We start from the raw sequence: 27,079 nt of genomic DNA on the forward strand, positions 1-27,079 counted from the left end.
GAGAGAGAGCTGGTGCATTTTAAAAATGTCTTTTTCGGAAAGGGGGCGGAGTCAAGATGGTTGCTTGCTAGCAGCGCACTTTGGAGCTCCTGCGTTCTTTTACTTGGAACGAGTAATTTCTTCATAGAACATGCCCCCTGAAATGGAAGGGAAAATTGAGGGTATTTTCTCAACATCCTCTCTCTCCCTGTGGGACAAAGAACTATCGCCGAGTGTGCTCACCTCATTCAGAAACAGGAGATGCCAGTCCCCGCTGGCGAGGATGGGAAAGAAGCCGACACCTTGCCTGGGGAACTCACACTGAGCCCTCCAATGCTGAGATCTCCACAGGCAATTTCCTCGTTGCCACCGCTGGAAACTGCTTTGGAACACGAGAGGCCATCGGGCCCAGCACGAACCATGGAAGGAATAGCAGCGGTAGAAGCACCGGGAAGTGCTCCATCTGGTCAAGGAGACATAGCAGGCCCAAGTTCGGTTCTAAATCTGGATGGACGTCAACTGAATGGCGGTAAGACTGTTTTTACTTACACTAGAAATCCAGGTATGCCAGCCCCGGAGGAATTAACCCAGAGAACGCAACAGGGGCTAATTATGCCTCCTAAGCCGCCTGTGGTTACGTTGGATACGATTTGGGAGTTTGTTGGCCCAACAAAACTTGGCAATCCAGGGGACAATGATTCAAATTACCCAAACTTCTTCATGATTGGAATTGGTGACACAAGACCACAATCTGCAAATGACTAAGCAAAGGAATAAAATACAGCAGATTGAGACTAACTTTAAAGAGATTCAGAAATTACAAACTAATCTGGTACAAGATTGTACAGCTTTAAACAAAAAGACTGAATTCCTGGAAAATCGCCTCAGGAGGTTAAACCTAAGACTGCTAAATTTCCCCAAAGTAATGGGAGAGCTACCTAGAGTGACTCTTCATAAATATCTGATCGAGGTGTTGCATATTACTTCAGAAGAAATTTCTGCCTTTTAATAAGGTTTATTTTCTACCTTTTTTTCGATCACAAGGAGATGAAAACCAGAACCAGCTGGATTTGGGGAACTTGACAGCCTTTTTAGAATCATCGGTAGCAGAAATTGTGGGAAGAGCCACCTTGTTAGTTTCTTTTATTTATGAAAAAGATATGGGATTAATAATGAAAAATGACTTTCAGAATATGGGGACCCAGTTTCTAGGCCAGCATGTCACACAGGAAAGAAGGAAGGGGTTTTTAGCCTTAAGGCAAGAGGCAAGACTATTGGGAGCCACTTACCAGCTAAGGTACCCATGTAGGTGCATTGTAAAATGTAATAATACTTACGGTATGTTTTTCAAAACCCCGAACATCTTAAAGTATGGTTTGACTCCCAAAATAGAATGATGAGAGCTTCATCATCTATAGTTAGCCCAATAGCTCAGCAATAATCAATAATGTAATGAGGAAAAGCAAGTTATTGGCAATTTGTTTTATTTCTTGGAGTAGATGTGGCTTCTATTTGTTTCTGATTTCTGCCCCTTTTAATTAGTGGACTGTAAAAATGTGTTTTTCTTCAAAATTGATGTAACGATCAGCTTGATCGATAATCTTTTTCTGTAAGATTTCTGTGCAAAGTTGAATACTTTGTAATTATTTTGAAAAACTTAATAAAGAAAATTGTAAAAAAAAAAGTATTTTTCTTCTTTTCAGCTGTGAGGGAAAGGAGTGAGTGAGCTAGACATGGGAGTGAAGGAATAAAGATGCAGGCCAACTTTCTAATCTAAGTAGTCAAATTAAGGCACTTAGCTGTGGCTAAAAATGTTTACCTAAAATAAAACCCTTCACTTTGCCAGTGGATATGCCCTTCTTCCCTCCTGCTACAATAAAAAGTAAAGCTGGGGGAACCAACAACCCCTCCCAGCATCCTCTTCCTTCCAGCACTTAAAAAATGTAAAACAAGCTCCCCAGAATCTTTGAATCCTCCCCCCCTCCTCCATTTGAAAGTTATGCTTGGGGGGGGGGGGGGGTAGCAACTCTCCAGCCTCACCCCTCCCTCCTGGTTATTTTAAAAATGTAATTTGGGATGGCCAGAAACCCTCACCATGCAGGCAGCTGTCATCAACATGGGATGCCAAGCCAGAAGGATGTAAGACACTATTCTCCTTCCGGTTTGGTTTCATATTCACTTTTTTCAAGGAGTTTTGAAGGAGTTAATAAACATGTGGATAAAGGTGAACCGGTAGATGTAGTATACTTGGATTTTCAGAAGGCGTTTGACAAAGTTCCTCATGAGAGGCTTCTAGGAAAAGTAAAAAGTCATGGGATAGGTGGCGATGTCCTCTCGTGGATTGCAAACTGGCTAAAAGACAGGAAACAGAGAGTAGGATTAAATGGACAATTTTCTCAGTGGAAGGGAGTGGACAGTGGAGTGCCTCAGGGATCTGTATTGGGACCCTTACTTTTCAATATATTTATAAATGATCTGGAAAGAAATACGAGTGAGATAATCAAATTTGCAGACGACACAAAATTGTTCAGAGTAGTTAAATCACAAGCAGATTGTGATAAACTTGCAGGAAGACCTTGAGAGACTGGAAAATTGGGCATCCAAATGGACAGATGAGGATTTAATGTGGATAAGTGCAAGGTGATGCATATAGGGAAAAATAACCCATGCTATAGTTACACAATGTTAGATTCCATATTAGGTGCTACAACCCAAGAAAGAGATGTAGGTGTCATAGTGGATAACACATTGAAATCGTCAGCTCAGTGTGCTGCGGCAGTCAAAAAAGCAATGTTGGGAATTATTAGGAAGGGAATGGTGAATAAAACAGAAAATGTCATAATGCCTCTGTATCGCTCCATGGTGAGACCGCACCTTGGAGCGATACTCAAAACATGGCTTTTCACTAAGGCATTCAAATAGTACATATCACCAAACCTCACTCATTTTGCTCACCCTTCAATCTTCTTTGCCAACAAAACACTCTCCCTGCCACACAATGCCTCTACCCTCACCACCCCTCCTCTCCCGCGTCCCTGCCCTTAACAGATCCCTCAGTTCTAACTTTACGATCCCTCATAAGATAACCCCCTCTCTTAGTTGCTACCATCTTGGATTTTCAACTTCATGCCTTGACTTACATATCTTCAATAATGTACACTTTGTATATAGTTTTATAATCATATATGCTACTTCCTCCCCAGTGCATCTATTGTAAATAGTTCCTTGCAATCTATTCAACTCCTCCTTTCCCTCCCCCATGCAACCCTTTCAACTCTTCATTCCCCTCCCTATATGCAATATACAACCCCTATCCCCTCTATACATTCTGTCCATCTTCATCCTCCCTCTACCCCTTTCTTTCTTTCCCCCCACTCCATCCCCCAACCATTTCTCTCAATATCATCTCAGTTATCCAACAACCTCTATTTAAGTCTCTCTATTTAAGCCTTGTTCATTATATAGTTTATTTAATTTTGTTTTATTCACTGTTTTTCTATAAGTTCTATGTAAAGCCTCTGTTTTGCTGACTTTGAAGTTATAATGTAAACCGAACTGATGTTATCCTACGAAGTCCGGTGTATAAAAACCACAAACAAATAAATAAATACTGTGTACAATTCTGGTCGCCGCATCTCAAAAAAGATATTATTGCGATGGAGAAGGTACAGAGAAGGGCGACCAAAATGATAAGGGGAATGGAACAGCTCCCCTATGAGGAAAGACTAAAGAGGTTAGGACTTTTCAGCTTGGAGAAGAGACGACTGAGGGGAGATATGATAGAGGTGTTTAAAATCATGAGAGGTCTAGAACGGGTAGATGTGAATCTGTTATTTACTCTTTCGGATAATAGAAAGATTAGGGGGCACTCCATGAAGTTAGCATGTGGCACATTTAAAACTAATTGGAGAAAATTCTTCTTCACTCAAGCACAATTAAACTCTGGAATTTGTTGCCAGAGGATGTGGTTAGTGCAGTTAGTATAGCTGTGTTTAAAAAAAAAAGGTTTGGATAAGTTCTTGGAGGAGAGGTCCATTGCCTGCTATTATTAAGTTGACTTAGAAAATAGCCACTGCTATTACTAGCAATGGTAACATGGAATAGACTTAGTTTTTCGGTACTTGCCCGGTTCTTATGGCCTGGATTGGCCACTGTTGGAAACAGGATGCTGGGCTTTATGAACCCTTGGTCTGACCCAGTATGGCATGTTCTTATGTTCTTGTAAAGTTTCCATTATCTCTTAATTGAAGGGCAATGTGCCTGTGGGTTTCTACAGTAATGTTCTTAAAGATTTCCACAATAGCTTGTAAGCGCAAAATACTTGTAGCTAATCTGGCTGTACTATGGCCAGTACCAAGTGTAAATACTGCAGCAGCAATAAGCCTATCTCTTTTGGTCAGGTTTAAAGATTCCTATGTAATTGCTTCTGCCAGGATGGTGTGCTTTCTTCATGTATGTCATGTTCTATGTAAGACAACTTTGTCACTGTTTTTTATGGTTGCAATGTAAACCGGAGTGATAATTACCGGTAACTCTGTTATTTGAACTTCGGTATAGAAAAGTTATAAATAAATAAATAAGTATGTTTCCATAATTTGTGATATTTGTAAATTATTCTAATACTAAGCATGAAAAATGCAATATATAGCAATCAAGTCTTTTAAGAGAATATTCATAAGGTAGTCCAAGATATAGATATGAAACAATATGCAGCATAACTGATCTTTTGCATCTCTGCTTGTCAGGGTTTGAGAATTCATTCTTCATGACAAACAGGCAAGCAGCCCAATAGTGTTCCAATATTTTTCAGCATTGACTCCTGCCTCCAGCCATTTCCGCAGCAGTGCCACATCCTGTAACTGTCTGCAACATACAAAATACCTTCACTAAGGAGGAAAAGCAAAGTCTTAGTCCATTGCTGTCTCTTTCTAAAGAGAAAAGGAGAAAAGTAAAAAAAGAAGCTTCTCGTGTCTTATATTAGATTTCTGTATGAACAGCTACAACCATCTGCTATATTCAAAGATCAGAAGCTTTCAGAAATCTTTTTCAACTTATTCTATAATGCATGCTGTTACATAAAAGGTCCTTCACTAAATAATAGTATCTATAATATTTCATTAAATATAATTTTTAAAATTTTTTAATCCCTATGACCACAATTAGTCACAGGACAGGCATTCCGCTCTGTTGACTCAGGACTAGAAGGATGCACTTTTTTCTTTGTTGTAGGATGTCAACCTTAAAGGTGTTTTGTTACCGGACATACCATACTGGGTCAGAGCAAGGGTCCATCAAGCCCAGCATCCTGTTTCCAACAGTGGCCAAACCAGGCCTCAAGAACCTGGCAATTACCCAAACACTAAGAAGATCCCATGCCACTGATGCAATTTATAGCAGTGGTATTCCCTAAGTCAACTTAATTAACAGCAGGTAATGGACTTCTCCTCCAAGAACTTATCCAAACCTTTTTTGAACCCAGCTACACTAACTGCACTAACCACATCCTCTGGCAACAAATTCCAGAGCTTTATTGTGCGTTGAGCGAAAAAGAATTTTCTCCAATTAGTCTTAAATGTGCTATTTGCTAACTTCATGAAATGCCCCCAATTCCTTCTATTATTCGAAAGTGTAAATAACTGATTCACATCTACTCGTTCAAGACCTCTCATGATCTTAAAGACCTCTATCATATCCCCCCTCAGCTGACTCTTCTCCAAGCTGTACAGCCCTAACCTCTTCAGCCTTTCCTCATAGGGGAGCTGTTCCATCCCCTTTATCATTCTGGTTGCCCTTCTCTGTACCTTCTCCATCGCAACTATATCTTTTTTGAGATGCGGTGACCAGAACTGTAGACAGTATTCCAGGTGCGGTCTCACCATGGAGCGATATAAAGGCATTATGACATTTTCCATTTTATTAACCATTCCCTTCCTAATAATTCCTAATAATTCCCTTCCTAATAATTCCTGGATTGCAAATTGGTTGACGGACAGAAGACAATGTGTGATGGTAAATGGAACCTTCTCTGAAGAGAGAGCGGTTTTAAGTGGTGTACCGCAAGGATCGGTGTTGGGACCGGTCCTGTTCAATATCTTTGTGAGCGACATTGCGGACGGGATAGAAGGTAAGGTTTGTCTTTTTGCGGATGACACAAAGATCTGCAACAGAGTGGACACGCCGGAAGGAGTGGAGAGAATGAGACGAGATCTAAGGAAACTGGAAGATTGGTCGAAGATATGGCAGCTGAGATTCAATGCCAAGAAGTGCAAAGTCATGCATATGGGGAGTGGAAATCCGAATGAACTGTATTCGATGGGCGGGGAAAGGCTGATGTGCACGGAGCAGGAGAGGGACCTTGGGGTGATGGTGTCTAATGATCTGAAATCGGCGAAACAATGCGACAAGGCGATAGCTAAAGCCAGAAGAATGCTGGGCTGCATAGAGAGAGGAATATCGAGTAAGAAAAGGGAAGTGATTATTCCCTTGTACAGGTCCTTGGTGAGGCCTCACCTGGAGTACTGTGTTCAGTTCTGGAGACCGTATCTTCAAAAAGACAAAGACAAGATGGAGGCGGTACAGAGAAGGGCGACCAGGAAGGTGGAGGATCTTCATCGGATGACGTACGAGGAGAGATTGAAGAATCTAAATATGTACACCCTGGAGGAAAGGAGGAGCAGAGGTGACATGATACAGACTTTCAGATACTTGAAAGGTGTTAATGATCAAAAGACAACGACAAACCTTTTCCGTAGGAAAAAAATCACCAGAACCAGGGGTCACGATTTGAAGCTCCAGGGAGGAAGATTCAGAACCAATGTCAGGAAGTATTTCTTCACGGAGAGGGTGGTGGATGCCTGGAATGCCCTTCCTGAGGATGTGGTGAAGACCAGAACTGTGAAGGACTTCAAAGGGGCGTGGGATAAACACTGTGGATCCATAAAGTCAAGAGGCCGCCAAATGAGGGCTACTGCCTGGAGTCAATACCCTTATTAAATAAACATACACATGCTTACTGTGACTCCAACATCGCTCTAAGCTTCAACAGCAAGAGGAAATGTGGAAAAAAGGATTCACACTCACAAAGAGGGGAGTAGCTGGCTTGTTACGGCGGTTACTACCCCAAATCAAATAAGTCTGATACTTCACTTTCAATGCATATACAGCATAGTTCTCTGCTTCAACGGCAGGGGAGAAAATGAGGGTTCGCACTCACAAAACGGGGAGTAGCTGGCTTGTTACGGCGGTTACTACCCCAAACCAAATGTGCCTGATACTTCACTTTCGATGCACATCCAGCATGGCTCTCTGCTTCAACAGCATGGGAGAAGACTGATACTTCACGCGTATCCAGCATAGCTCCCTGCTTCAACGGCAGGGGAGAAGAAAAACAACCAATAAGGGCTGTATAACATAGGCTGGGTAAAACAAATAAGCATGGGTGTAGCTTGCTTATTGCGGCGGCTACTACCCCGAACTAATCAAGCTAGATATTTCACTTGGATGCAGCTCCATCACTGCTCTCTACATTAAAACTGGGGGTGGAAGGGAAATAGAACCAAGAGCTAAGAGAAACAGATAAGTATGAGAGAAAAAATGTGTGAAGCTTGCTGGGCAGACTGGATGGGCCATTTGGTCTTCTTCTGCCGTCATTTCTATGTTTCTATGTTTCTAACATTCTGTTTTCTTTTTGACTGCTGCAGCACACTGAGCCGACGATTTTAAAGTATTATACACTATGATGCCTAGATCTTTTTCCTGGGTGGTAGCTCCTAATATGGAACCTAACATCGTGTAACTACAGCAAGGGTTATTTTTCCCTATATGCATCACCTTGCACTTGTCCACATTAAATTTCATCTGCCATTTGGATGCCCAATCTTCCAGTCTTGCAAGGTCCTCCTGTAATGTATCACAATCCGCTTGTGATTTAACTACTCTGACTTGACCGGACAAAAGGGAGGTTTGGACGAACAATATGGTGGCTTTGGTTATATGACTTTGAATTGGTTGTTATAATTTGAATAGAAGGAATACTTGCAAGATATCATTGTACAAACTGACTTCCTTGTTATAGTGTACTGCTGTAAGGCTATGTTAAGTGGTTGTTAACTGAAAAATTGAATAAATAAAAATGAAAAAAAAAAATAGCATTACAAGTTTCCATGTCACATTATTTTTTACCTGTAGTCAGCAGGTATGGACAAGCTTTCTTTTTGTCAAAATAAGGATTTCTTACAAAGGTGATCTGCTGCAGGGAAAAGAAATGAGAAAAAAAAGTTAGATGAAATTAAAAGTGGTGTAGAAGAAATTAAAAAAAAAACACCAGCCCCACACATTAATCCCCCCCCTTCCAGGCACATGCCTGGCCCCTAAACACTCATTTCCCCCTCCCCACAAACACGTCTTCAATTCCTCCCCCCCCCCATTCTCCCCTCCCAACATACTCATTCCTCTCCTCCTGATACCTGGTTGTAGCCAGCTGAGTGCTACACCCCTTTCAGCAGTCAGGTCTGCAGCTGCACAGAAGCTTCTTGGTTACCCAGGACGCTTGTTGGTTGCTGCAAAGCCATGCACAGACCCGGCATGGCTTACTCCTGGTTGGCTTACTGCTGCAATAGGTTAGGGTGCGCCTGCTCTGGACAGGCCTCACCGGCAGCAGCAGCCAATCACTGCACCATCAGAGCACAAGTCCCGCCCACCAAGCCCCCACCAAAAAAAAAGCGATTGGCAGGACAAACGCCCAATTACAAGCAACTCGCGAATCGGAAAAAAACAAACAAAACAAAACGCGAATGACTAGAAGAAGAAGGAAAAAAAGCCCAATCTCGCGGGAAGTAAGCGAGGTTGGCAAGACTGGCCCGCAGTCTTTTTGAGGTCCCGCCTTAAAGCCGTTGCGCTTCCGGTTCACCGGGCTCGGTCACGCCGATGTTTGAAGAAATGACGGTGCTGCGACCTACTTTAAGTAAGTGTCAGTTACTGCTGTCCCCTCCCGCCTTGGTGATGGAAGGGGAGAGAGAAGCGGAGACGCTTGGAGAGGGAGCAGCAAGCTAGGGGTTGGTGAGAGGGAGAGTACGGGTAGGGACCCAGGGGCTGACGGAAGGAGGCAGAGTGCGGGAAGAGACCCCGGGGGTAATGGCAGCATTTGGGGAACATTGGCAGCTCCAGTGATGAGATTCTAATTAAGGGGATGCTTGCTCCTTGTTTGTGGGGGAAGAGTATTTGGGGGGGGGGGGGGGGTGTATTTGAGAGCGCTGAGAGGTTGCTGGGGGAAGGGCATGCCACTCAGAGGCGAGGGTTAGCTTGAGAGAGAGCCAGTTTCAGGTAAAGAAGGATCTGAGCTGTGAAATGCCAACCATTCTAGGGGCTTTTGCTAGAGCTTTTATGCTGAAATAGTTCTATGTCGTTAACATAGTGGGAGATGGATCTTAAAATCTGGGAACTCTCAGGATTTTACCCTGAGACTCAAGGGGGGCCGATTGTAATAAAAATAAATTATGCAAATGATTTGCAAGTAGAAATCTGTGGACGTATGGAAAAATGTGCATACCTAGGCTTGGTAAGGGCCTATGTAATAAGTGGCCACATCTGTGCTCAAAATCCAGGCTAATAATCTGTGCATAAAAGCGAATGAGCAAACGGGTCTCCCTGTTAAGTGAAAGTATGACCCTGGAAAGTATTTTTAATATTTCTAATAACTGTGATGCAGAAAACATGACCAGCATTTTCATGGATGCTAATTCACACTGGCATAGCAGTGAGATTGGTGCCAAACTGAGCACCAATCTGGATGCTCGGGTGCCTACATAGGCACTCAGCTGGGAGCAAACATGGATTCTATGGCACCCAGAAAGGTGCCTAGCTAATCTTGCCACTCAGGTACTGAGCTAGGCGCTTATTTGGTCGCGAATCTATACGATTGGGTGCCCAGAAAAGTGCCTAGCTAAGCTGGCCACTCGGATGCTGAAATAGGTGCTCAGCTAGGTGGTTTTCAGGATGCTCAGGTACTGACATAGGACCCCTGAGTTGGCGCTGACACTTAACTTGTGCCCTGACCATGGCGGTAAAAAAACCCCGCATTAAAAAACTGCACTAGATTTAGCGCAGCTCCCTGCATTGCCTGTGATTAGCTAATAGCCTCCTTTGTTTGCTGTTAGCATGCAATAGCGAAGGAAAAACCATGGGTCTGTAAGGGTGTTCATACATGCTTTTTTCTTGGGCACAAAACCCTCATTATATCCCCGAATAAGGCTTTGTGCGGGAAGACGCGAGTTCAAATCCGCAGCAGCTTCAGCGCACCTTATAGCTCCAAGGAATGTACATCTGTTGCAGGGTCTCTGGGGAAATACTAGCATTCTTAGGGCCTCTCTGAATACAGCTCAGCTACTCCTTTTCCTCATTAAGCCTGCAGAGAACAGGAGAAATGGGGTGACACAGGAGCAGAAACTGCAAGTAGCATATGGGCAGAAACTGGAGAAAGGCTGCAACACACACAGAACTCAGTCTGCATCTGTGATTCCAGAACTTAGGACTCAGCTAAGGGTAGAGTGAGGATGCAGACGTCATGGACCTGTAACTTATAGGGGGTGGGAACAAAGAGAATGCTGGAAGAGGAAGGTGGGATCATCTCTGGAGGGGGAATGGGTGATGGTAGTGGGTGGAAGAAAGAAAAATTGTGGGGGTGGTGGAGTGGAAGAGAGAAAGCTGGGGAGGAGAATTGAAGAGAGAACGCTTATACATATTATTCCCCCCGCCATCTATTAATCAATAGCAATCTCAGGGTGACCTCAACTCAAAAGTTCCCAGGTATGTGGATTTTTCTCTGCTGAAGAGACCCAAATAAATCAGAAGCATGACACTGTGCTCCTGCCAAGAAATAGATACTGCCCCATCCTGGCTTGTTTCAGTATGGTAATGATTGATATGAAAAATATGTAGAGTGGTCTAGAACATGGGTTCTAAGTAAGGGCTGCAAACAGGTCCATGTTTCAGGATATTCAGGATGAATGTTCATTAGTCTACACATATGATATAAAAGGACTAATTTACATATGTTACCTTGAAATGCAGATCCTGTTTGTGGCCTTCAGTTAGTTACTGGAGTTGAGAACTTGTGGTCTAGAAGCATTTAGGCTGACTGTCTTTTGCCCATTTGAAACTTCTGTGGCTACTGACTCTTGCACTCTCATTTTCCTAACTCTCTTTTTGCACTCTTATGTAAAATGTTTTCACTGGTACTTATACTTCTTAAATTTAGTTCTAGATATAAAGATGTTATTTTGCTATCCTGCCCTTTAGGATGTGAAAACGTTAGTCCAGTGCTTCCCAAACCTGTTCTCATGACTCCACAACCAATTTGGTTTTCATGATTTGCATTAGAGACCCTGTATGTGAAATTATTGCAAGCATTGACAGGTTTTTAGGATATCCACAATGAATATACAATTATGGGTTTGCCAGGGCAGGTTTGGGAAGTTGTGCAAGTTCCATTTTAGAGAATGCCAAGAACCTTGTTAAACACACAAACTGGAGGAAGTGTTGTTGGAATCATGAGCAGGATGCAGAAAGTGCTCCATTAGGCTTTAGATAAGTTTCTATGTAGAGGACACTCCACCCTTTAGTGGAAGATGCATTTTAATCCTAGAGATTCCTGACCAGCCCAAGCAGATTGAGATGAGGGAGGTTTCTCAGAGTGAGAGTGAACCAAATGTAACTTCTCCTTCTTGTTAGGCCCCTAGAGCAGCGCTTCTCAACTGGTGTGTCGCCAAGCACCGGCAGGTGTATCGCGTGCTCCCAGTCTCTCCCGCTGCTCTTCCTTCCCTGCTGCTGCCGGGCTAACAGCACGTTCAAGCCCAATGGGAACGGCAGCGGTGTTGGAGGAAGCTGTGGCACCCGCGGCTGGCCTTTTCTTCTTCCCGCACCTGCTCCGGAACAGGAAGTGATAGGCAGTGCAGTGCGCGGGAAGGAGAAAGAGCCATGCTGCGTGGAAACGTAGCGACGGCAGCAGTATCAGCCCCCGAGCAGTAGCGTGGCCCGGAGCAATTGAAGCAGCCAGCAATCTGCAAAGGAGACAGCAGTATAAGCCTCCCGCGGCCGATGGGCTGCTTCTTTCTTGGCCTGCAGGGGCTGGAAGAGGCTGCTGCAGCTACCATTTGTGGCTTGGGGGGGAGGAAGTGAGTGAGAGAGAGAGAAGACAGCCAGCCTGTGTGTGATTGAGAACGTGTGTGTGTGTATTTGAGAGACACTGGTCAGAGAGGTGATGTGTGTGTGAGAGAATGAGAGATTGGTCAGGGAGGTGACTGTGTGTGTGAGAGAGAGAAAAAGCATGGAAGTGAGAAATCTGGGTGTGTGAGAGAGCATGGGAGTAGGAAGCCTGGTGTTGTGGGGGGGTGTGTGTGAAAGAAAGCATGGGACTGAGAAGCCTGTATATGTGAGAGAGAGCATGGGAGTGGGAAAGCCTGTGTGTACTTGCACGAGAGAGAGACTGGTTGGTAAGGTGATGGTGTGTGTATTTGAGAGAAAGTGATTAAAGGAATGAGAAGCCTGTGCATGTGGAGAGAGTGAGCATGGGAGTGAGAAACCTTGGGTGTGTGTGACACAGTATGGGAGTGAGAACTCGGGAGTGGGAAGCCTGTGTGTGTGTATGGCATGAGAGAAACTGTTCAGGAAGGTGACTGGTGTGTGTGTCAAAGACTGGTTGGGAGATGATTGGTGTGTGAGAGACAGAAACTGGTCATGGGGGTGTGACTGGTATGGTGTGTGTGTGTGTGTGTGTGTGTGTGTGTGTGTGTGTGTGTGAGAGACTGGTCATGGGCACTAAGGAAGAGGACCATGAGTACAGAGCTTCAGCCACTACTGCTTCTGGTGTGTGCTACTGGCCTGCATGGAAGGAGTAGGAGAGCTGCTGGAGGGGGTAAGTAAAGGTGGCTTTTTAAGTTTCTTTTTTGATTGACTGCCATTTTAATTATTTAATATTTATTTATTTTTATTTAAAATCTTTTCTATACCGTCGCTAAGTTATATACCATCGCAACGGTTTACATGTAGGCACATATTTAATGCAAGTAAAAGTGTACTATAGTACATTCTAACAGGTGCCGTCAAAGGTTTGGTTACAATATATTATTAGACAAAATAATTTTTAGAGAAGTGGGTCATGACCGAGTGTACTGAAAGTACTTTTATGGGTACATTTATTATACATAGTGTTATCAATATGCTAGTTGTGATGTAGGGATCATAGACTACTCTACTGTATTGTCATAAGTACTGTGTGTCGGTGTTTATCTGCTTATTCCTGAATAATTTCTATTCTCCCGTCTCCTTGTAAAATGCCTGTTTAAAAAGCCATGTTTTTAAACTTTTCTTAAATGCCTTGAGATCACTTTGTAATCTGATCTCTGGAGGCATTGTGTTCCAAATTGTGGGTCCTGCTAATGATAAGGCCCTTTCCCTCACTTGGGTTAGTCTTGCTGTTTTAACTGAAGGGATGGTTAGGAGTGCTTTATTTGCTGATCGAAGATTTCTGTGTGGGACGTGTACCCGTAATGCTGTGTTTAGCCAGTCTGATTTCTCATCATGAATTAGTTTATGGATGGTACATAGGGTTTTGTATTTAATTCTGTGTTCAATGTAGATCCGCTAGGGTTTCAGTTATGTGGTCGGTCCCTCCTTTTTCCGGTTAGTATTCTAGCTGCTGTGTTCTGAAGTATTTGAAGTGGTCTTAACGTAGTAATTGGTAGTCCTAGCAGCAGGACATTATGTGATGTCTGCTTTTTTTTTAAATATTTTATTGGTGTTTGGAGAATTTTTAATAGTTTTTATGAGTTTTTAATTGTTGGATATTATTCTGTTCATAGTTGTTGTGAAACATTTATTCTGCTTATTAGTATTGTTTTACAATTATTTCTGTGTGGGGATCTATAGCTGCTTGCTAGTTCTGTTTTCCTAATAAGACGTGTATTGGTTTTTAGGGCCTGATTTAATATTTGCAGTGTTGCCTTTTCATAGATAGGGTTGCTCCTGTTTGAGTGTATTCCATAATACAGGTGTAACTGTGTGCGGATTAGTTTATGTGCATTACTACAGATCCTGGGAGTATGTTAGGTCGGTTCTGTGTCTGTTACCGAGATGAGATATTTTACTAGCATGTAAGCGTTTGTATCAGTCTTATTTGTTGTGTTTTCTCAAGAGGACATGCATTGGTGGTAAACTGCTGTCTTTTCATAAGTAGGGCTATTGAGCCTGGAATTAGGAGTTTGAGTTGCTGTTACTGAGATGACACCAGAACCAGAATATCGTTTTTGTAGGGTGAGTTGTATGGGGAATGTCATAATTCTGCTTTACATCCATTATTGTGGGTCGGGGGGGTTCCCTTGGAAGCAAACTGTACTTTTACATCTAGCCCTGTGACCATCATGGGTTCAGTGTGTCATGCATGTGAGAACCATCTGTCTGTCAGGTGTGTCCTGACAGAAAAAAGGTTGAGAACCACTTCCCTAGAGACCAGCTAATTGAGCTAAAAATAAATATGGTAGAAACAAACCATCCTATTTCAAAGCTTTATAAATGCTTGTACCAAAAAGCTGTGACAGCTTTATAAATGGTTGTACCAAAAAGCTGTGACAGCTCCAGGTTTTCAAACATCTTTTTCCTTTCCCTCAAACTGGGCTGTTCTACAGGACAAAAATCAATGGTGGTATAAACCGAGCAGTTTCATGGTAAACTGCATGCTTAGAATGTCCTTGCTTTAAAGAACGTACATGCTAAAGCTTGTATACTGAGAGGAAAAGCAGCTTGTTTCAGTGATGGATTGAGGGATTGGACTGGGATCTACAGATATGGCACACTGTGCTGTCCCCATAGTGCCATGTTGTTCAGTAACCCACAATCCAGTGGGAGCACTGAGAGGAGAGGATCACCTTGCTGGTGACTGGAAAAACTCAGTAAGTACTGCTTAGGGAAATTTTTTAATACTTAAAAGTATTGGGGAGGAGTAAACTATTGGGGTATATTATTTAGTGTGTTCATATGTGTTGTTTTAAATAAGTAGGTAGAAAGTCAGGCAACAAACAGAAGTTTGTGTTGTGGAGGCCGTGCATGCAAATTTCCTCTCGTGCATATTAATTGTAGATATCTTGGAAACCTGGCTGGCTAGGGTTCTTCCAGGACAGGTTTGGGAACCAGTGCTCTAGGGGCTGCTGCTAGACCAAATGGCAGAACTCCGTATTAACAGTGTTGGTCTCAAGATGTGAATTTCAGGAATTGTCAGGGTTTTCACATGAATGGGGGTGTGTGTGTATACATGTCTTTGAGATCTATAGATGTTAGCCAGTCCCCTTTCTGCAGCAGAGGAAAAAAATCATACTTAGCAAGTTCAGCTTGAATTTCTCTCCTTTTAAATAGAGATTTAGCTCTCTCAGGATAAGCCACAGTCAAATTTCAAGCAAGGATTTATTTGCATAAAATCACAACACAGGCAGGACTTAGCTTATACACTCCAGGTTGTATTCTGTTGGTGTTTGGTTGTATTTGCATTGGAATTTGGTTATGAAAGAAATACAAATTAGACTTCAGGTACGTTACTCACAGTTTGGGGCAAGGCTTTAGCCTTTCCAGAAATCCGGTCCAGGTTTCATATACACAGAGGAGGGCCATTTCCAAAGGAATTTCTGCCGATAAAAGGTGTCTTACCTGCATAAATTCTTCTGCCTGACAATTGCCCACCCTGTATGTGGGTAAAAGTATGCACATAGTTGCACAGCCTGTGTACTTTCACCTGCACTGTAGTGTGGGAGTTCCCAGGGTGGAGTTAGATCAGTGTGGGAAAAAAAAAAAAGGCACACATAGTTTTAGATTTTCAAAGCTATGCATGTTTTGGTCAGAAAAATAATTTGCTGAAAAAGCGGGAGCAAATCTCTGTGAGTAATTTTCAAAGTAAAAGAAAGAGCACACTTTTTCCACCAATTTACAAAGAAAAAAAAAATCTACATGTAAGACGTACCAAGGACTATGCCGTAATGTGGGCAGTTTGAAAAGGTGCCCCCCCCAAACCACTTCTTCAGCCACCATGCACACAAGATATATTTCAATAGTTTAGCTTCCAGCAATACATGCACATAAAAGAACAAGAATTTTTGGGTTTTAACCAGGCCCAATTAACTTAATCTCCAAGCTCTCGGAGTGTAACATGGAGGTGTTCCCAGAATTCCTTGAGGGCCCAACCAGATTCTGCAGGGGCAGGACCACTAAAAATATACAAGGCTCTCCGGAATCTCTCTTCAAATCTGCTTTTATCTGAGCCACTCACTGCTCTACGGAGAAAAGCACCAGCAGACCCTGGTTTGAGGCTGGCCAAATTACTTTCTGTCCTGACATTTTAGTAGTGCTATTGGACATATGCAGTACGCTGAATGGCAAGAAGTATTCAGGTATAAGTCACTGTCCCAAAGGGTTTTACAGTTCAAGTGAGTACCTGCGACACTGGGAGATAAAACAAAGTTGCTTAGATGTAATGGAAAGGAAGCTGTTGTGCTGGTCGCCTGAGGCAACAAACCAATGTCAGATCCTTGAGCTGCTGAAGTACTAAAATATCTCTCATCAGAATCAAGTTAAGTACTACTTGGGGAGGAGAGCAGGGAGAAGTTTCCTACCGGGGGTCTAGCGGTAGCTGGCCTCGACGGCGTTTTTTCTTCTAACTTTGAACTGTTACCTGTATTGCCTTGAAGACATTGACGTCACTTCCTTCAACCAGGAAGGTATTTAAAGTGCCTTCCGAGTTTCACCTAATTGAGGAGAACAGAGAGAAGTTTCCTACCGGGGGTCTAGCGGTAGCTGGCCTCGACGGTGTTTTTTTCTTCTAACTTTGAACTGTTACCTGTATTGCCTTGAAGACGTTGAAGCCACTTCCTTCAACCAGGAAGGTATTTAAAGTGCCTTCCTGCGGCGCGCAGTCGACGCCGGCGCTCTGATGAAGCCACGCGGCTTTGTCTGCTTGGCTTCGTCTGGCTTGGATTTGGATTGCATTTCTAAATTGAATGTTCATGTAATTTAAACGTTAAGCTCTTGCTCTTCTCCCTCCATTGGTACCAAACCGTGAGTAAATTGAGTAGAAAGAAACTGTTTTATTAGTAATATTTTCCTTTGAACTAATGCCACGTACAAAGCGCAAAGGCAGAGTTCGAGTGGAGACTCCGACTACTCCGACATTAACGACTTTGCAACCTAATATAACTGGTTTCTTTTCTCCAGCGAACACTTCAACTCCGAGTAGGCAATCCGTTACATTGATAGATGTAGAGCACATGCCTTCAATGTTGGATACCCATACATCTTTGAGCCCCGGAGCTCCAGTGACTCCCTCTAATCCTAGTGGACACGAACATCTAGCCCCTGAGATAACTAGCCCTCCAAAGTTGATGGCTGAGGTTACCTCCATTGGAGTAGGAGAAGATGGAAAAGGGTCCCCTAATATGCCTCATGGAGAGTCTGGAAAGAAACCTGTCCCGCAGCAACAGATCTCTGGAGCAACGGGTGGTGAAAATCCGGACTCTGTTATGGAGGCATCAATATCTAAAGATAGAGGGGACTTGAACATAGTGGGTCATGTTCAAGGAACTGAGACAGGGATCCAACCTCTGGGTTTGCAATTAATAGAAAAAAAAAGAAATTACTTTTGGAATTGGTATGGAAGGCATTGATATCCTTAGAATCTTCTATTACTATGTTAGCGAATACAATGCTAGGAACCAAGAATCACATCTGTCAATTAGAACCGGTTGTTAAAGAAAATGTAAATAAAATAAATGTAATAGAAAAGCAGGTAGTCCAATTACATGAGACGCAAAATAAAATAATACAAGGGGAAACATTAAATAATAGGAAGATAGAAATTCTTGAGAATGAGATCAGGTATAAGAATCTAAGGATTGTAAATGTCCCATGTGTGAAATTACATCTTCCTTTAGACATCTTTAAGAAGTATGTTACAGAGATCTTACTGTTTCCAAGAGAAGCAATACCACCAATAGCCAAAATATATTTTGTGAATGTAGGGAAAAAAGATACAGTAACCTTACAAGGAAATAGTAATTAGATTCAAATTCAGGATGGGAATGTAACTGACTTTTTGGAGCAGTCCTTGGAGACTCAAATAGAATTTAGAGGAACATTACTGGTCACTTTCTTATTTCCCTCAGAGATTCTTTTTTAAAGCATTTCTTTCGTAGCAGATCAAAAACGTTTTTGGGAGGGAAAATATGGATATAGCCAGGGAAACCCAGCTACGTAGGAAAAAATTCCTCGCAATGTATCAGGAAGTTAAAGATCTTGGTGCAGACTTCATAGTAAGGTATCCAAGTAAATGCGTTGTTAAATTGAATAACAATAGGTATATATTTTTTGATCCAATTCAATCAAGATCTTTTATTAATGCAAGAGTTCCCTCTGGTGTAGGAACCCACTCTAAAACTGGAGAATCAAAATGTTAGTTCGCTAAATACCTGTATTCATTATAATAATAATTATGTGCTTTAATAAAACCCAGTGAAGTGGGGGCGCTAGTGAGCAGCGCTACGAAATGGCCGTGTGATTGCCGAGCTCCCTCTTACAAGCCCTAAAGTTGCTTAATATTTGCGGACTCCCGGGTCTCTTTGCCGCTGAAAACGCGCCACAGACATTGCTGAGCCAGCCGTGCAGATGGCCACGAAGAAAAAAACCGCCGACCTAAAGCGGTTCTCCTTCAGCAAACTTGCAGACGATTTACCGCTGGATGACGACAGCGAGCAGGCCCCGCAGCCGCGGGAAGACTTGGAGATGGCGTCCGCCCCGGACCTCGATATCGACGAAGCGGTGAGCCGGGCTGTGGGAGGTCTGCATCCCGATATACCCACGCGGGCGGAAATTAGGTCTTGGTTCTGCGAGATTCGCATGGACCTCAAGACCCACAAAGCAGATTTATTAGCCAGTATGGCAGAGATGAGGGAAGATTTTAATTCCCTGGGACACCGCGTGGATGATATGGACATACGAATTGATACTCACAGTGCTACTTTGGAGTCCCTTACTAGCCACTCACGGCAGGTAGAAACCAGCATGGACGCGATGCAGGATAAAATTGAGGACCTTGAGAACAGGGCCCGCCGTTCTAACCTCCGCATTCGCGGGGTGCCAGAGACTGAGCCTTATCAAGACTGTATGCAAACAGCGGCGGCCATTTGCAAAGCAATAATTGTGGAACACAGACCTCCTGAGAGCGAAGTGCAGCCAGACCCACTGATAGTGCTGGAACGTGCACATCGCGCGATGGGGCAAAGAAGGGACAATCAGCCGCGAGATATTGTGCTCAAATTTCTTAACTTCCAACAAAAAGAGGAAGTGTTTACTTTGGCGCGCTCTCACCCTGGTTGGAAGTGGCAGGAATGTCCTTTGGCTTTTTATAATGACCTGGCCCCCTCAACCTTACAAAAACGATTTTTGCTGCGTGAAGCCACAGCAGCACTTCGTCAGGCGGAGATACGTTACCGGTGGGCTTTTCCCTTCGCACTTATATTCCAGCACAAGGGGATTTCTTACAGGATCAAGACCATGGCAGACGCAGTATCCTCCTTTCGAGAAGCGGGCCTCGTCCACTCATTCGCCGTCTAAGCTCCTGCTCCTAAGCAATCTCGTATGGATGCCACACCAAGATGGCGTAGGCCGGGTACAGGCCGGGGACGCCTGCGGCGACAGACCACTCCGATAACTCGGCCTCAAGCTGACCAAGGATGACTGTTTGCCTGCTGCCTGTTCTTTGAATGACTTGGAGCTGGTGTAACTGTCTGGCTGCAGTACCGGTGTTCTGATGCGCCTTTTTTCTGTCACCGGTGCCAGGGTTTGACCGGTGGCATATTGCCATTTACTATACATTTGGCGCGTTTTACTCTATCTATGCCTCTAGGAGGCATTGACCCAGAGGGTTTGTTGAATTTGTTATATGCTGTTTTTTCTTGTTAGCTACTACCTGTTGCAAGGGGCTTGGGGGAGGGGGGGCTGGCGTGGGGCCGCCGGTGCTGTTCATTGTACCCCCTGGGGTTGGAGGTCCGTGGAAGCAGATGGCGGATACTCTTCATGACACACCCACATGTGACAGATTATCATTTACTATCAGGATGGGACTTACAGTTCACCATGTAGCGGGGGCGGGGATGGGCGTAGGTGTACCCTTTTTTCTTACAATGGCGACACCCATCCTACTATATGGTACCTCAGAGCATCACTACTCGATTGCAGGACTTATCCCACTTGTATTATGGTCCGGATAGTTTCCCTTAATGTTAAGGGACTTAACACGTATAGGAAGCGTTTCCTGCTTAGGCGAGAATTACAGCACCAAAAGGCTGATATCGTGTATGTATAGGAGACACATTTACGGCCTAGGCATGGGCATCTTCTGCGGATGAAAAACTTCCCCCATGTCTATCACGCGGGGTGCAGCGGGGGCACCAAATACACAGGGACGGGGATTCTACTCTCAGCTTCCCTGGTGCATGAATATATTACCCATGTGGCGGATCCTCAAGGGCGCTATCTTTTACTGAAACTCAAGTTGGGTATGCAGGTATATACTCTAATCAATGTTTATGCTCCCAATCAGGCCCGGGGTCCTTTTCTGACGGACATTCAAAACTTGCTTCTCACTCATGCCGAGGGTTCTATTATCCTGGGCGGTGATTTTAATCTCACCTTGCAGCAGGGCGTTGATTCTTCCTCAGTACACTCCCACACCCCTCAGTCCTTACGCAAACAACTTAAAAATTTAATAGCTGACTGGTCCCTTGTGGACATCTGGCGGGTTCGCCATCCTCAATCTCGGTCTTACTCCTTTTACTCACATCCACATGTCAGTTACTCTAGAATCGACTTTTTTCTAGTGGACAAGCAATTGGGTAACAGAGTACGTAAAGCTGACCTGGATTCTATATCCTGGTCTGACCATGCCCCGGTGATTTTAGATTTAGATGTGAGTGATGGCGATAAAGGTGAAAGTTTCTGGAGATTAAATGAATCTCTGCTGCAGGATGCCTCTTTTGTACAGACCTTGGAATTGCAGCTTTCTGAATATTTTAAGTTTAATGACAACCCAGACCTTAATCCGGGTATTGTGTGGGACTGTTCCAAGGCTGTTGCCCGAGGTCTGCTCATCTCTAGGGCTGCGGCATGTAAACGTCGTAGACAGAAGGCCCGGGAAGATCTCCTGTGCACCATCCGAACCCTTTCTAGGGAACATATGAGAACCCTATCCGGCCGCTGTTATCAAAAATTAGTAGCTGCTAAGTCTGAATTACATAAATTAGATAACGCCCAGCTGCTCTATGCTTTGGAAATTACTAAACAAGCATATTATGAAGGAGGGGACAAAGCAGGTAGACTGTTGGCCCGCAGCCTGAAAGCTAAAATGGCTAGTCACAGTATTTCCAAAATTAAAGGAGGGCAGGGTACTATGCTGACGGACTCTAAGGAGATACGGGCGGCATTTTCTAAATTTTATGGCCAATTATATCTAGCGGATGATCAAATCTGCCCGGACAGTATTGTCAGGTATTTACAAGGGGTGTCTCTCCCCAGCCTTACTCAGTCTCAATTGCAAGCCTTGGACGCTCCCATTCTGGAAACTGAGATAGTAGCCGTTATAAAGCACCTTAAACCGGGGAAGGCACCAGGGTTAGACGGCCTCTCGGGCACTTACTATAAGAAATGCGCTGCGGTTATAGCAGGCCCAATGGCCCATTTTTTTAATAGCCTGCGATCGGAGGGTACCATCACATCTCAGGCCAATGTGGCCGGTATCACAATCTTACCCAAACCAGGGCGTGACCCCACACAATGCGCCTCATATAGACCAATATCCCTCATAAATGTCGACCTTAAGATTCTAGCGCGTATCCTGGCTCTTCGTTTGAATAAATTTCTCCCCACACTTATACATAGTGACCAGGTGGGATTTGTGCCTCATCTTATGGCGGCGGACAATATCCGTAAGGTATTGGACTTGGTGTGGTGGGCCCAAACAACCCAAATGCCTGCAGTCTTGCTTTCATTAGACGCTGAGAAGGCCTTCGACCTGGTCCACTGGCCCTTTTTATTCGCTACCTTACAACATATGGCGTTTGGCCCTCACTTCCTACAATGGATACAAAAGTTGTATGATCATCCTCAAGCGAGAGTCAAGGTAAACAATGGGTACGGCCCTGCCTTTAGTATCGGTAGGGGTACTCGTCAGGGGTGCCCTTTGTCACCTTTACTATTTGCCTTGTATCTGGAGCCCCTCACCATTAAGATTCGTGAATCTCAGCTAATTAAAGGAGTGGAGTTGGGTGGCCACAGGTACAAATTGTCGTTATTTGCGGACGATGTGTTGCTGTTTCTGACTGATCCCCTGTCGTCCCTTGGTGGGGTTAAGCAGGAGCTGGATGCCTATAGTGCTGTGTCCGGACTTCGAGTCAATCTTGACAAATCCGAGTTGTTGAATATTAATTTACCTCCGGAGGCTGTGCAGCAGATCAAGGGTCATTTCTCCTTCAAATGGGCCAAATCCCATATTAAATACTTGGGGGTGCGAATATCGCCCTTCATCCCCGACTTATACCGCTTGAATTACTTACCATTGGTGGACACAATTACTATTAACATGAGCCGTTGGAACCGCGGTTCCTATTCCTGGTTGGGCAGAATTGCTATTGCAAAAATGAGTATATTACCGAAATTTCTATACCTGTTTTCCTCGCTCCCGGTATACATTCCGGTGCGTACCCTTCACCAGTGGCAACGCAAGATTTTTGACTTTATCTGGCGCAGGCGACCCCCCCGATTTTCTCGTAATCTCCTTTTTCTACCCAAGCAGCAGGGAGGTATGGGTGTCCCCAATTTGACGTATTATTATTATGCTGCACAACTCAGGGCCCTACTAGACGCCCACCGCACTGCTTCCCCTAAACAATGGGTATCATTAGAGCAAGCAATGGTGGGACAGATGGCGATCCGGGCTATGCCTTGGCTACCACGTGCTGTCTGGAGTCCTGTACACTGTATTCCCTGGGCTCTAGAGACCACGTTGCATGTCTGGGGGCTGACGCGTAAACACCTCCTAGGGGACTTTAAATATTTTTACCAATCTTCCCTGGCTTTCAATACTAGCTTCTCCCCTGGTAGAGAGTCGCCTCAGTTCCATTGTTGGAAGGAAAAGGGGTTTTTCACTATTGGGCATTTTCTATCACAGGGATCTTTACTCCCCATGGAACAGTTGGCGCTTAAATATAATATACCCCCTCTCAGTTTTCTTGCCCATGCCCAAATCGCCCACTTTATCCATTCGTTGCAAAGGGGGAATCTTCTTCGCCCAGGTAGGTCTATCTTGGAGTCCTACTTTATATGCAGTGACCATCTTAAGGGCGTTATTTCTAAGATTTATCAACTATTTTTTCAACGGGGCATTGAGCAGTGCACCTTTGTTAGACAATGGGAGGCGGATATACAACTCCAGTTGGGGACCAACACGTGGAGTGCCCTTTTGAAATTGGCTGGCCAGTGCTCCGTCTCGGCCGCAATCCAGGAAAACTGCTATAAAATGATATATAGGTGGTATCTTACCCCCGATAAATTACATAAATGTTACCCCCAAGTAGATGAGGGGTGCTGGCGCGCTTGTGGCGCAGTGGGCACGTATATGCATATATGGTGGCATTGTCCTAAGTTGGTGCCTCTCTGGCAGGAGCTTTTTACGTGGCTGGGTGGCTTGCTGGATATAGATTTACGGCCCGAAGTTACCGTAGCGTTGCTACAGGTCTTCCCTGACACTGTCCCAAAGAAATATCATCGTGTCTGTGCCCAGGTGTTTGCAGCTGCTCGAAGCCTTATAGCGACTCAATGGAAGACAGGGAACATCCCATCCCTCTCAGCGATTAAGGTGAAACTTCACCTTTACTATCGTCTAGCCCATTTAACTGCCTCCAGACATCAACGTCTTCCCTCATTTTTAGCTGCCTGGAAACCTGTTGCTGCTGCCTTGGGTATCCATTGAACGTATATCGGTCTTTGAATACTAAACGGGGGTTCCCCATGCAAGTCTAGTTCTGGATAGCTTCCTGTGGTGTATAAGTGTTTTGCTATATTTCCTGTATTATGCGCCTGATGCTCTGTACCTTAGTTAAATGCTGTTTTGTACCTGTGCATAAGCCTATGGTTGGCTATGTATACCGCTCTCAAATAGTGTGTTTGGTGATCTGTTGGACAGTCCAGTTTTATAAGCCATTCTGTCAGGGGGGGGGAAGGGTGGGGGGGGGGAGGTCCATCGGGTCTCAGGGGTTGCCGAAGGGGTCGGCATTATATTTAGAAATTGGATGGCTTGATTATTACGTTTTTGATGTATGTTTATTCTGTTGCCAAGTGTTCTCAATCTTAAACTGAATAAAAATTGTCAAATTCAAAAAAAAACCCAGTGAAGTACCATATTCCCTTTTACACTTCAGACAGTTTATACATTTCCTTCTTTATTAATTTGTTGTTTCTTTGAAGTAAATTGACATAAATGTGATTCATGACGAATTTGGTATTGTGGTAGGAATATTTTCGCATGTTTTTGCATGATTATGAATATTTTCATGTTAAAATTTCTGATCTGACTGGTTCATTGATAAGTTTAGATATTGTCTATGTTTTAAAAATTTAATGAAAAAAAAAAAAGTACTATTTGGATTGAAATGTTTCAGAAAGGAATGCGACTTGGACCATTTCTCTGTTTGAACAGGCTTAGCTCCTATTTGGGTTAATGCTTTGAATGAGCTCCTTATTCTATTCAAGGAGTTTGATGTTCCTACTTGGTGAAGTGTTTTTTGTAAAAAAAACAACAAACAAACAAAAAACTCCTTTCAAACATTTTTCATGAACTACCAAATGATAGGGGTGTGTTCCTTCATTTATTTTGCTGAAACTCATTTGATGCCACACAATTTTTATTAAATATTTTGCTTGTTTTAGATGGATTATAGTTTTCCTCTTCACTGTTTTGGTGAATGGCTTTCATTTTTTGTAATAATCATAACAGAGAACCCATATCTGCAAATTCCAGTAGGTGGAAGACATCTTTTTCAGAACAACTGGTATCGCCTCAGCATAACAGGCAATGGATACTTTTTTACATGTTTAAAAACAGCCACCACTTATTCCTGCTGGTTATCAACCAAAACAGTCAGGACACATGGATGTTCTCAAGAACGAGTTGGAATACCTGCTATAAATCAGTGACAGAACCTGGCCCCCCACATTAAAGAGGGAAAAGATTCTACTCCTGCCTCCCCCCCCCCCCACTGATCTTACCTCGCTCTGGGTACTCCCATACTACAGTGCAGGTAAAAGTACACAGTTTGTGGAACTGTATTCATACTTTGACCTGCATACACGGTAGGCAATTGTTACGCAGACTATTTGTGCAGGCAAAACACCTTTTTTGAAAATCATTTTTATTGAGTTTTTTGTTTTTCACCATATTACATGAATGAGAAATACAGGCCTACATGTGACAGAGCATAGTGGAGGCATAACAGAGAGATCCAAACAGAAAAACTGGTCTCCCTTGAAACTGCTAGAACAATTTTTAGTACATGCAATAGTAAATACAAAACTGAAAGAACTTAAGAACATAAGAAAATGCCATACTGGGTCAGACCAAGGGTCCATCAAGCCCAGCATCCTGTTTCCAACAGAGGCCAATCCAGGCCATAGAACCTGGCAAATACCCAAAAACGAAGTCTATTCCATGTTACCATTGCTAATGGCAGTGGCTGTTTTCTAAGTGAACTTAATAGCAGGTAATGGACTTCTCCTCCAGGAACTTATCCAACCCTTTTTTAAACACAGCTACACTAACTGCACTATCCACATCCCCTGGCAACAAATTCCAGAGTTTAATTGTGCGTTGTGTGAAAAAGAACTTTCTCCGATTAGTTTTAAATGTGCCACATGCTAACTTCATGGAGTGCCCCCTAGTCTTTCTATTATCCGAAAGAGTAAATAACCGATTCACATCTACCCGTTCTAGACCTCTCATAATTTTAAACACCTCTATCATATCCCCCCTCAGCTGTCTCTTCTCCAAGCTGAAAAGCCCTAACCTCTTTAGTCTTTCCTCATAGGGGAGCTGTTCCATTCCCCTTATTTTAGTTGCCCTTCTCTGTATCTTCTCCATCGCAATTATATCTTTTTTGAGATGCGGCGACCAGAATTGTACACAGAAGAATACCAGAACTTAGTCCTTCTCTTCCCCGCCCTCCCATCCCTCCTCTCCTCCCTCCCATCTTATTCTAACCTTCCAAGGTTGCTCTTGGAAATGCTCACTAAGATTGCTTGTTCAAAGAGTAAAACTTGCACCTGATACTCCTAGTCAAATATAGATGGATTTCCTCCCTTTTTTTTTTTTATTAAATAAATTGAGTTACTTTTAATATCACTTCTAAAGGTTTGTAGGCTGTTCTTACTAGATATAGTACTGTTTAAGGAAAGCCAGAGTGATGAGGGTAAAGTTGATTAAACACCAACTGGGATTGAGTGAGGGTCCCCATTGGTGAAGCCTGCACAAATAGAATACTCGAATACCTGTCTTAAAGACTTGTCATAGGTACTGGTGTGGTATGGCCTGGGTAATAGAGCTGGGGAAGATTCTTTATGGTGTCGGGGGAGGGGGGGTAAAGACCTTTTTTTTTTAAAAGGTAGCCAAATCCTTCTGGTCTCCTCTTTTCGTTTAGTGGTTGCTGATAACGCCGACATAAATTCCATACCTAAGAGTTTAATCATTTTCCTTTCCCAAACAGAATAGGAAGGGGAGTGGGAGCCTATCCAGCAGGCTAGAATAGTTTGTTTTGCTGTTAATCTCACCTTGTCCAGAAACAATTCAATGTCTTTAGCCCAAGTATAAGTGGTTGTCGAGGCGTGCCCAAATAGCCATAAATGTGGGTCTAAGGGAGGTGCAGTCTTGAGTTATCGGAGAAATTTTCTGACACACTGAGTCCCCCCCCCCCCCCCCCCCCGGCTCGCTCTTGTTTATTGCTCTCTCAGGAGATTGATGAATCTGGTG

The 27,079-nt window shown here is 43.6% G+C and overlaps 1 protein-coding gene across 1 annotated transcript in view; it reads left to right on the forward strand.

Annotated features, from left to right (window-relative positions):
- Positions 1-8,744: 8,744 nt before the first annotated feature.
- LIG3 (DNA ligase 3) overlaps positions 8,745-27,079 on the forward strand; it is a 232,372-nt gene continuing 214,037 nt past the window's right edge. The window contains exon 1 of the mRNA XM_029613143.1: positions 8,745-8,941. The gene's annotated coding sequence lies outside the window, so the exon portion shown is untranslated. The remainder of the gene's footprint in view (positions 8,942-27,079) is intronic.

The sequence above is a fragment of the Rhinatrema bivittatum genome, chromosome 8 (genome assembly GCF_901001135.1).
Source record: "Rhinatrema bivittatum chromosome 8, aRhiBiv1.1, whole genome shotgun sequence".
Lineage (NCBI taxonomy): Eukaryota > Metazoa > Chordata > Amphibia > Gymnophiona > Rhinatrematidae > Rhinatrema > Rhinatrema bivittatum.